This window comes from Patagioenas fasciata, chromosome 2 (assembly GCF_037038585.1).
Source record: "Patagioenas fasciata isolate bPatFas1 chromosome 2, bPatFas1.hap1, whole genome shotgun sequence".
In the NCBI taxonomy this organism is placed as follows: Eukaryota; Metazoa; Chordata; class Aves; order Columbiformes; family Columbidae; genus Patagioenas; species Patagioenas fasciata.
The window spans coordinates 30521030-30533485 of NC_092521.1; the positions used below are offsets into that span (position 1 = coordinate 30521030).

The 12456-nt window shown below is 37.4% G+C and overlaps 1 pseudogene; it reads right to left on the reverse strand.

The window, feature by feature from the left end:
• Positions 1 to 271: 271 nt before the first annotated feature.
• On the reverse strand, positions 272 to 11941 carry LOC136097768 (store-operated calcium entry regulator STIMATE pseudogene; annotated as a pseudogene).
• Between the last annotated feature and the right edge of the window lie 515 nt (positions 11942 to 12456).

Consider the following 12456-nt stretch of genomic DNA (forward strand, 5'->3'; position numbering starts at 1 on the left):
GCAGAAAAAAGTGAACTGCACCCTTTTCTCTGACAAAGAGAATCTTTAAATACAACTGTATGAAAATATAACTTAAATATAAAATAGTCAAATAGATTTGAAGAGACTTGGAAAACAAAAATCTTTCTTCCACCTATTAATTCCATAGGTACCCAGTAGCAAGTAAACATTTGTACTTAAATAAATGTTAAGTTACAGCTTGTAACCATAAACCATTCTGCTCTAGGAATTAAGCTGCAAAAGCCAGTTTTAGTAATAGAACAGACTCCTTTAACTCAGTTGATTCTGATGCCTTTTTGAGAACATCTTAAACTGTATCATCAGTAACCACAAGTGAAAGATTGCCCTGTTTTCTATGATCTTCTCTGAAACGTCAGATACAAATCGTCTTAGCGACCAGGCCTTAACAGACGCTGTGCTCTTCACACAGGATGAAAAGACATTGTTGAATAATTGGTCAGTGTGTCTGTAGTGCAACTGAACTGGAAGTCTTCCAACTGTTTGTGTTCTGTTGGCAGACCTTGCTTTTAAGTCAGTTTGTATGAAAGGGGAGATGCAATTGCAACATTAAAACCCACTGACTGAAGTTTTTGCTACAAAACCTGCAAATACACAGGTCAGGAATGTGTCATACAGGCAGACCAAAGTGATGCTGCTTTTTCTTAATGGGCTTTAAGTTGGTCAGTCTACGCAGGTCCTCTTCAGTGTCTGATTCCTCCATCTCATCATCTGCTGAAATAAGGATTTCTGACTCTGACTCTTCATGTGATGCTGCTCTCCTGTATCGGACTTTAATTCCATTTCTGAAATCTTGACCTGCTTCCTTTTCTTCAAGTTTAGCTTTTGTCTTCCCTTTCTTCATAAGGAAATTATCTACTACCCAGAACATTAATGCATTAACAAAGAAGGGAACTATCAGCATGACGATAGCCAGCTCCAGCTGGGGGTTCTCTGTGAGATTGAATAAAGCTACCTCTTTTCACTGAGGTATAAGCAGCACTATAATGATGATGGTTTTCTCAAATGTCGTGATCATTATGTACAGAGTACACTGGCCCATCCAAGCACTGCACTGCGCAGGGTCATCATATTTGCCAAAATGAAGGGTGTGCCACTGCTGCCACTCCACAATGCTGCTGACTGCACATATGCCAATGTAGATTAACAGCATTCCTAATGTGGCATCTAACAAGAAGTTGATAAGGTACAATGTACAGGGATCTTCTTCTGTAACGTCTGATAAATAGACATTTGCGAAGTGGATGAATAACATCTCTATGGCTTGCTTGGGAGTATCTAAAAACCATATCTTCCAGGACCGTCTTTCATGCTTTGGTTCTCGGAAGCGTTTTAGCATGAGGGTGCTGAAGGCCACGACGCCCAGGAGCCCCTGCAGGAAGATGCCGAAGCTGTCCATGAGAGCCCTCTTCTCACAGCCGCGGTCTCCCGGCCCCACCGCCACCCCCCCCGCCCGGCTGCAGGGGGCCCTCGGTGAGATCTAAAACTGAAGAAAGAGTTGTAATAAATGGGGTAGCGGGGGGAAGGAGAGATGATTATGAATAAATTCCTGTTTGTGATAATAAGAATTGAAAGTGTATGCGGAAGGACTATATTTGTGGAAGATTCCATAGCTTATTTATTAGAGAAAAATATTTTACAGGCTCTGGGTGTGGAAGCACTGTTGCTGCCTGGGGGAGTGACAAGGAGAAAATTTGAAAGCTATTATATTACCTGGAAGTTTGTGTTGGTTTTGGCCGGGGTGGAGTTAATTTTCTTTGTGGTACCTAGTATGGGACTATGTTTTTTGATTTGTGCTAAAAACAGTGTTGATAATACAGAGATGTTTCTGCTATTGTTGAGCAATGCTTGCACAGAGTGGAGGCCTCTTCTGCCTTCCACACTGTTCCACCAGCAAGTGGGCTTGGGGGAAGCGACAGCCAGTGGCACACTCATCTGAGCTCTTAGACCCAGTGTCTTGAGTGTGTGCAAACTGCAGCAGTAACCGCTCTTCTGGTGGAAGAAAGCAGGAAATTAAACCCTGCTGCTTTCCTATGGAGAGATGACAATGGGCTGCACCTCTTCATAGATGGGTCTTCAAGGATAATTCAGGGGAAAAGACACAATGAGTGTGCCATCATTGAAGGTGTGAGTGGTGAAATAAGAAATGGAAAGGTTGCCTAATAACTGGTGAGCTCAAACATGCCAACTATAAGCTGTCAATCAGGCACTGCAAATGTTAGATGGAAAAGAAGATACCATCTGTAATGGTTCTAGATATTCATTTGGAGTAGTGCACACCTTTGGGAAAATCTGGGAAGAATGGGGTCTAATTAATAGTACAGGGAAAGAATTGGTTCATGAAGAACCAGTTGGACAAGTGTTACGTAATCTGATGTCACCAATAGAAGTGGCTGTAGTACATGCTAATGGACATCAGAGGAGAAACTCCTTTTGTGTCAGGGGAAATTGGTTATCAGATGAAATGACCTGAGAAGCAGCCTTAAAACCTGAAGTAATAACTGTAAGTTATCTCACCCTTGAGGTCCTGGCCCCACAGGAAATTCCAGTTTTTGATGAAAAATAAAAAGAAATCCTCCAAGAATTAGGAGCCAGGAAACAGAGTGGGAAATGGGTACTCCCAGATGGTAGAGAAATGTTAAATAAGCAAATCATGAGGGAGGTATTAGCGATTTTACATCAGGAGAGTTATTGGGGAACACAAGCCATGTGTGACATAGTACTGGAATTCATACTATAGCCAAGCAAATTTGTGAAAGATGGGTGGTTTGTAAAAGAATAAATAAAAAGGCACTTAAAAAGCAGCCTGCAGGAGGGCAGAGTCCAAGTTTACAACTCTTTCAAAATATTCAAGTTGATTTACCTGTAGCTGGTAAAATTAAATACATACTAGCGTTGATTGATCGCCTTACCAGATGGGGAGAAGCTTTCCTTCTAAGCACTGCTGCAGTGGTAGCAAAAGTTTAATAACAGGTGGAAACTAAGGATTTATTTCTCAAAAACTGTATACTGAGGTTGTCTTGTCTGTCTTCTCTCAGGCACCAAGGCCTTCTGGCACAAACTCTGCCTTTAGAGTTTGCAGCTCACAAGTTTCAGCCTGAAAACTGGGTCCTGGTCAAATCCTGGAAAGAAATGAAGCTTTGGCCAGATTGGTAAGGAGCATTTCATGTTCTGTTGATCACCGAGACAGTGGTACGACCAGCTGAGAAAGGGTGGACTCACTAGACACGGATTAAAGAGCCAATCGAACCTCCAAAGGACAATGACGAGTGGCAAGTATTGACAACTGACGACCCCCTTCGACTAAAGATACAGAGATGAAAATGAAATGAAACTTTTGGGGATTGTTAATCCTGTATATGTAGAACTTACAAATGGGTTACTTAACAAACATCCCTGAAACTGAAGGTTCCCTAACAATTTGAGTAGATGATTGCCACATCCTTAACTGTGGGGATGTACAGAGCTAAGGAGAATTGAGTTATGAAAACAAACATGTGTCCAACGGAACTGAGTTTAAGGATGATTTAAATAAGTGCACATTTTTTGTTGCTGTCTCTCATTGCCCCTCCTGGTACAGTGTTGTCTGGACCACAGAGTTTAGGGGATGGACAGTGACCAATGAACGGTTATAGAGTTAAAAAGAAAAATTACCCTATCTAAAGGACAATCTCTCCCAGGATGTGAGTCTCTGCAGTGCAACCCTTTGCTAATTACAAGACAGGGAGCAGATGATTCAGTAAGTGGGGTTTATGGATCACAAATAGACATTAGTAGAAAAGATGCCCTGGGAAGGTTCAAAATCTATGGAGATACAAATGCCTGGGTAGAATGGATCAAATATATGGTGCAAAGCCTAAACAAGAGCAATTGCTATGCCTGTGCAGCAGGAAGGCCTGTGGCCCAAGTGGTACCCTTCCCTCTGGGATGGAGCGAAGATTGACAGGGGATGGAGTGCATCTTAGCCTTATACCAAGACTCTACGGTATGGGGAAATAAGTCGTGTCATACTCTCTCCCTACTATTTCCAGCCTTGCAGGGAAAAATATCAAAATTCACCCAGCATTTTCAGGAATAATTGGAAATCATACTGCCTGTCTCTCACGACAGGGCAGGAATGATACCAAGTTCCTAGGAACATGAGTAAGTGTGTAGAGACACGGGAAGTTGGTCCTCGTACGTCCTCAAATGCTTCTTGAGTGGATCTTTGGTGGTACTGTGGGAAGATGACACTTCATTCCATTTTATCCCCCACTGGGAAGGTACCTGTGACATTGTTCAATTTGCAATTCCTTTTACACTGGCATTTGAACACTGTGATTCATCAGGGCAACCGAAAAAGGAGTTTAGGGTTTTCCTTTGATGACAGAGTTTATTTCAATTAGATTGGGGTCCCCAGAAGGGTCCCCAAGGAACACAAAAAAAGAAATCAAGTAGCTGTGGGTTTTGAGTCCTTTTTGTTTTGGTACGTAACTACAAACAAGAATGTAGACAGAATAAATAACAGTTATTTAGAAGTTATACTAGACAAGCAGTTAAAGGAATCACCAAACAATTAGATGCTACTAGTAGAATGGCATGGGAAAATAACATGGTCCTAGATATGATGTTGGCAGAAAAAGGTGATACATGTCTAATCACAACTTCAGCAGAAGAATTGGCTGAGAATTCAGGTATAGATAGTCCACTCATGAGATCGTTAGAATCTTGGTTTGGAAAATTGAGAGAAATTACTTCTTTAATCATAGGAACAGAAGCACTGATTTATATAGCATGCTACATCATTCTGTGTGTCCGAGGACTTGTTCAACACCTTATTGAGACAGCTCTATCAAAGCAAATGCCTTTAGGGCCACTGCCATACTCAGATAAAATGATCCTGCTAGAAGAACAAGAAGAAAGAAGGAACAGCGACTGCATAACTCCAGAAGAAAAATGTGAAATCATGTTGTCTAGGCTTGAAGCCACCTATAGAACTGTATCATAAGAAAATGCAAAACCAACAAAAGTATAAAATAAGGAGAGGAGGAAATTGTAAGGAACATTTAACGAAGAACTGTTGTTTTTACATAACTGAGGACCTGGCGCCTGACCCTAGCAGGACCGAGAGACATCGGACTATGAATTCTTAATGCAATACACAGTTTCTTCCCAGAATACGGACTGACACCTGTATACATACTGATACCTGTATTTACTAACTCATTTAGAGGGGAAGGACTGAGAGACATCAGACTATGAATTCTTAATGTAATACACAGTCTCTTCCCAGAATATGTACTGACACCTGTATACATACCGATACCTGTATTGATAAGTTAATTTAGGGGGAAGTGTAGCCAAAGTACCAGGAATCCATATCTTAAATAGACTGATAAGGGGAAGGGTATTGTGTGCGTCAGGATAGTCTGTAAACCCTGAAGTACCCAACCAATGGGGAACAGGGGAGGGAAATTGCGGCTGGGATTTTGGGGAGATATAAGCAGGGGCTTTTTGCCCTATTCGGTGTGCCTACCTTTAGGTAGAACACCCGGTCTTGCAAAATCGTTATTAAAATATGCTTTGCCAAGAGATCCTGCCAGGGCCTATTATATTTGCAAAAGAATTGTTTCCTACATATGAGAAGCAATAAGAACATTAGAATGTCTACGGGACAGTCTTCTATCATGTTTCAAATCTGTCTCTATCACAGAAATTTTTTCCAATGGTTTAACATTTTTCTCCCTCATCAATTTTCTAAAAGCTAATGTGAGAGGCAAGTACAGGAAAAAGTTCTAGGGATTTCTGTACCTTGTCATGGACAGGCTTATCAGATTCTCTAATAAGAAAGTGCAATGCCTACATGTCAGTCTGAGCTTTTTCTCCTCTATCAAACAAAAGCACATTTTTGGCTCCTTGGGGAGTTCTTCTGTTTGCTGTTATGCTTCCAAATCAACACATCATCATAAATCAGGTTTTCTGTCAGCTGGAAATACAATACAGACACACCCTGAGGACTTACTTTCTTATGCAATGGACTTAAATGATCCAATGTTTTTGCAATAAGCAGGGTATCAGTGTCCTGATTTGTCTGCCAAGAGAGTATCCTAAGGGTGAATTCAAAGCTTTTCCACCCCGAAACTTCATGCTTGCATTGAAGATATCTTTAAAAACAGATTCAGTATTGGGTACATTTTTGCTCAAGATCAGAAGCAATTCTTCAAGATTATTTATTTTTTATTAGTATATACATTATTATCAAAGGAAATTTGTGTCAGAATATGCATGTTTAGATATAGATACAATCCCAATGGCACTTATAATAGAAATTGTAGTTGTGTCAGAGAATGATTGTTATTATTCACATGTCGAGACTTGAAGCCAAAGCAGTTACACCTGTAGAAGCAAAATATATTAACCAAGATGTAGTTATTATTTGCTTGCCTTGAATCCAGTATTTGCAAATCCAAACACTGTAACTGAGGCCAGTGTACTATATGCAGTTTGTAACATTGTAGTACTATTAATATTTACAATCAGCAACAAGCACAGCTTTTTTGTAATACATTTAAAGGTAAATGTACAAACAAGATATAACCAAGAAAAAGGCAAATTGAAGCTTTTGAGACACTTGCACAGTCTTTTAGACTCTTCCAAGACAATAATATCTATTTTCCTAATTTATGTTGGTACATATAATCAAAATATTTAGATGTATTTTTTTCAGTTGCAAAATGATCAATCAATCATAAATGTAAAAGCTTTCCATTATTCAGAAAGAATAGACAAAGGGGAAAAAAGGAGACACACCATTTTACTCCATAGGTGTTAACAAGGAAGATTTCTAAATGCTAACAAATCAAAGTAGGTTTCTTTTAAGATCTATGGAGATTAGTTAAGAGGGTCAGTGAAGTTCAGGGAAAGAAGATGTTACATTTTAATGTTCAAATATATACTGACACTATGATCAGATATTTACCTTACAAACTGTATGGCTGAATAGCCGATGAGTATAATGTGAGTTTCACAGCTTTGTCTGTGTAGCTATGCACATGATAAACTCCAAACCTGAGGTGAGTTAAACCCCCCTCCTACTAGAAAAAGGAATGTATCAGAAAGCAGAAGTCAAGAAGATCATGAAACACAGGTAGAGCAAGCAACCCAAAAAGAGCCTTGTCTAGGTTTTCTTCTAAACACCAGGGAGTAACTGGATGAGAATGCAGAACCTGAAGGAGAGTTGGGTGATGAGGGCCACCATGAATGGACACATCCATTGAAGATGGCTAAACAACAGAAATGGAAGGAAAAGAGGGAAGGCAGGCAGGCAGGAAGGAAGGACAGTGACAGACTGAAAATGATGGATTTCAGTAAACACAGGCTTAATGAGCATAGAAAAGTGTCAGATGAGCATTCTGGGAAAACTAGGACTCAATGATAGATGAAAGACAAATAATTATTTCTATAACTGTTCTTTCACATTCTTCTGATCAGTAGAATTATAAGCTACTAAAAGGATGCCATAATGATTAAAGTTTCTAATATGATGTTTGCTTTTATCTTCAATAAAAAAGTAAACTTGTCTAACTACATGATTATTTCTATAACAGAAAAAAAAAGATCTCAGATTGCACTAAAGGAAGACATTTTAAAGTAAATGCAGGTATTTTTTGGGTAAACCAGGGTAATTCACCTTTGGGTGCCTATGATACTGGCCGAAATAATGTCAGTAACATTTACAATTGTCTATGAGAAGCAGAGGCAGGTGACAGGATAAGCATTTATTTTTTAAAGCAAGAGATTAGAAGCCAGAACATTATAGAACTTCAATTAACTTTAATTTCTTCTGTGCTACAAGAACAATTAACCCAAATAGTTGTAAAGACAGCAGAAAACAAGTAACATTAGTGACACAAAATGGATTGCTATTTAACAAGAACTGCAAGCATCCACGTTTGGGCAAGAATACTCAGCTTTATGAACAAGGTTTAAGGAAACAAACAGCTAAGCAGTACTTGTGAAAGAAAGGATCAAGGATTATGTAACATGACTCCTACAGAGGAAAATTAGTGATTTCTAAATAGCAGGATACTCTGAAGACACTGCTCCATGTAGGCAATATATCATTTGCAGGTCTGTGTTCAGGTTGAGGCTCTGATCTTCAACAAAGCAGGATAAAAGCAATTAAAATGTCTAGAGCTCTGGCAATGTCACTGATGAGGGGAGGTTAAAAGAACACAAGCTATACAGAGATGAGAAGGATGAGTGATTATTTTATATTAGTCTTCGAACTGATAAAAACCTGCTGCAAATATAAAGAAAATGAGATATTCTTTTTCATCCATCATACATACTGCAAAAATTAATGGGTGCATATTTTAACAAGGAAAATTAAAAGCACATATAAAATACTATGATACTCTACTGGCATATGAGGCTGGACTATATAACCTTGAAGGTTCATTCAGCTTTATTTTCTCTTACTTTGCATAGAAAAATAAACCCAAAATGTTCACTGTATTGCTTAGAGTTAGGAAATGGTTGGAATTGAAATACAAGTGCTTAGATCTGAAGGAATTCCCACAGAGAACTGTCGTAATGAATTGAGGAAATGTAGATTACTCATGAGAGTCGTGCAAATTATTTTATATATGCTTTTATATGTTTGTACAAAATAAGTTACTTCTGTATGTGATCTGAACATTTGTGTTAACCTCTCAAAACTGTAAATCAGAAACTGGTGGCAGATGATTAATCCATATCTAGGATAAATGCCACAAATCTGATCAGTAGCATACATTTTCAAAGCAAACTGCCAAAGATGAAAAGACACACCATTTTAAGAATTGTACATATATGTTTAAAAATTCACAGATACAAACTAGTTCACAGACCAAGATATTAATGCATGTTGACAAGAGTGAGTTAGGGTTGGGTCTCATACTGAAATGCAAAGCAGTATTGCAGATCAGATTGGTAGTCAAAATTGCTGTTATCAAAATGCCTTTTCTTTGTAAAGTCATCCTTCGAATAATTATTTATCATTTGTTGAAAAAAAAATCCACCTGAAAAAAAGAGTTATGTTATTAAACATGACTACTTTTTTTTTTTTCTGGTGACAGAAGTATTGTAGGTGCTTTATGAATTATCAGAAAAAGTGATCGATCCTGGTGGAAAGACCTAACTCAGAGCCAGAAGCAGATGAAAGAAGTTACGTTTCATTCAATAATGCATAAATTCCTGAGAGAGTTTTATAGGCCCTGAAAGAAAAGAATGTGAAGAGATGAGATACATCAGCTGCACAGGGTTACCAAAAATAAAATGTGTTACTTTTATGTAACTATTATGTTCATTATTAATTTATTTGTGATATGCACACTATTCAGCTTTCTCTAAAAATCATGCTTGACTTCCATAACTATATTTTCAGATACATTTTCAAACTAAAGTTTAATTGGAATGTAAAGGCAAATGTTCTGTTCCATGAAATCAGCCTTCAAAATGTGAGGAGATTGTATATGCATACAAAAGAAATTCAAGTACTCTTTTCTCAAATATCTATGATCTAAGCTGGTTTACATATCCTACAACAAATGTTCTCTTTTGAATATGTGTTCTCCAAATTAATGGGTTCCATTTACATAGCAAAGAATTTCTGGAATAAGTATTTTAGACTTTATATTCTCAGACATTTTTATACATTTTTTCCATTTAATATTGGGCTACATATACAAAGCTAAGCATGTGAGTTTGAAAGAACAGTATACTATTTATAACAATGAAATACTCCTGCAAAACAGAAAACAAACAGAGAAACAAACAAACATAAAACCTGGAAGAATTGCCCAAGCAATTGTGTAAATACCAAAGGACATTGCCAAAATACTTCTGCAAAATGATGAGTGACTCATAACAGAGAGATTAAGAAAAGCTGGGACTGCATTCAGTTGTAATCACATCAAAATTTTAGGGCAGAAGAGTCAATAATATGAGTCCAAGGTTAATAAAATCTCCTGATGTAGAGCAGATATGACAGTTGCTGACCTTCTAACTGGATTCAAGCAACAATGCCCAAGGATTAAGAGTGTATCTAATAAATCAGCTCATACAAGTATTATTTTTAAAATAGAAAGATCCTATAATCTCCAAAGAAAAAATGTATTCCTTCATGCTTTTACAAATGTATTACAGGAGATAAGAAAATTCTTCACTTTTATTAATAAAAATGTTTAGAATAGAGGTCGTCTAATAAAAAAAAAAGCAAAACAAAACAACATACCACTCACTGTATGACATAAACTGTGGGAAACATATTCAAGATGATAAAGATGAGGAGAGCGAGAAGTGTGAAATTTAAGCAAGAAATCCTTGATACCCTTTTTCCTCCATTGTTTTAATTAAATTGATCAAACCTATCCTCTTCAGTGATAAAACTAAGGAAAACTTAATTGCAAAGGAAAGTGAAAAATAATCTTAATCTGACAATGCACTAGAGCTATTAATACTACTGCTACACTAAGGATACTGATCCATCCAAATAAAGAAACCACTTGAGCTAAAAAATAAGCACATACACAGTTGAAAAATGCTAATTAAATCCAAATTTTAATTATTTTTTCCTCATAATTTAAATATTTGATGATTTCTCTTTAGGTTAGTAATTAACACTATTTAGGTATTTTCCAAATAAATAATGTACAGAAGCTTCAAAGAACAAGATAGGAAAGAAAAAATACTAGTTAATACAGACTGTAAAGAACAGTGCATAATTGCACTGTTCATGATCGTGTCTTTCTCCAGACATGCTTAAAGATAATGATTCTTTTTGAAAAGCAATCCTACTTACTGTTATTCTGTGCCACTTGTTTGGTGGTGCAATTTTCAGCTGTCTCTTCTGTATTGCAATGTGTTTCTGTACCAATAGAAGTCATTGCTTTGCTTATTCCGCAGCTTCTTAATCTGTTTATTCTAAGGGACAAACCTCTCTATTGGAAATTTTCATTTCCTGGGCCCTGGGTTTAGAATGTGCTATTTACAGGTTCTCATGTACTTATTACCTGTTGTGTATTAGTGGAATCTCAGAGGTCTAAAGCATAATTTAGCTGTTAAATTTTACACAGTACTGGTTTTTGTACTTTTGGAAATAGTCATATTACTTAGCAAAAGCATCCCTCTGTTGTCTTTTTCAAGTGGATAGGGCGATTTTTTTATGTATGTAATACCACTAAGAAAGGAAAAAAAAACAAACAAACAACAACGAAAAAATGTTTCCTAGGACATGCAACTGAGATAAGTGAAGAATTGTCTCTGAAATTGTGTTAAAATAATTTAGAAATATGTGCTATACTATTAATCGTTATATTTTTCATTGCATAGTATTTAGAGAGGTCAGGTGGATTAGGCCCCAATGATAAAAATTTTACACCTAATTTTTTAAAATCTTGAAAGGAAACTGATAAGATATCAGAGAGATAAGATATAGGCATAAAATGTGGAAAATGAGAGGAACAAAATAAATATTGTCAGATTAATTTTCAGTAATTTAATATGTGTATACTGGTTTTGCATTTGGCCCTGGGATTTTATGTTTTCAAATACGTTTTCCCTTTGGATTTCTCATCTGAAGAACTTAAAGTAATTTTGTCAATTGTCTTACAGCTATGTACAGAATATCCGTATTTTGCGAGTGATGGGCACAGTGTCATAATGAACCACTTACGGGTGGTGTGGTTCTCAGTAAGATATCGTAGAGTCATCAGAGCACATCCGTCTTTCTTCATTCCCCTCTCACTGCCCTCAGCATCCATCTCTGTAGCATCTTCTACAGACAACTGCTCAGGATCACAGATTCCATGGGTGTGATCAGGGTGTATGTGCAACTGACTACACCCAGAAGCATTTATATTGCGTAATTTACATCTCCTTTAGTTGCTAGTGAGTGCGCCATTTTCAGATATGCACCTAAAAGGGAGAAAAGTACCTACTGGATTGAGTTGGTATGGTCTGTCAGGAACTACAACAGGTCCTGTTGCACAGATGCTTCTGCTCTGGTCACACCAATGCCTTGTTCCCTGTGATGATCCACCCAGATAAAAATTGGCTGATTACCTGCTCAGAGTAAGAAATGCTCTGCTGGACCATAACATTGGTCATAGCATTCATTATATCTCAGTATCATTCGTGATCCATTTTTTTTTTTTTCCTTTACCACCTTTTGTTGAAAAGGTCAACCCAGAAACTGTCCTGAACAGGAAAAGCAGGCAATGGCCTCATTTTCCTCCTGCTAAGGTCTGCAAAACGTCTGCCAGATATTTCTTACGGAAAGACAAACAAAAATTCAATTATTCCTCCAGGAAACAGCATAATAGAGTTGTTTCAAATCTGTGCTCTTATTGTGCTCATTATTGTTTGTATTAACATCAGGAATTGGAAAACTGAGACCAAACCTCACTGTTTTCAATT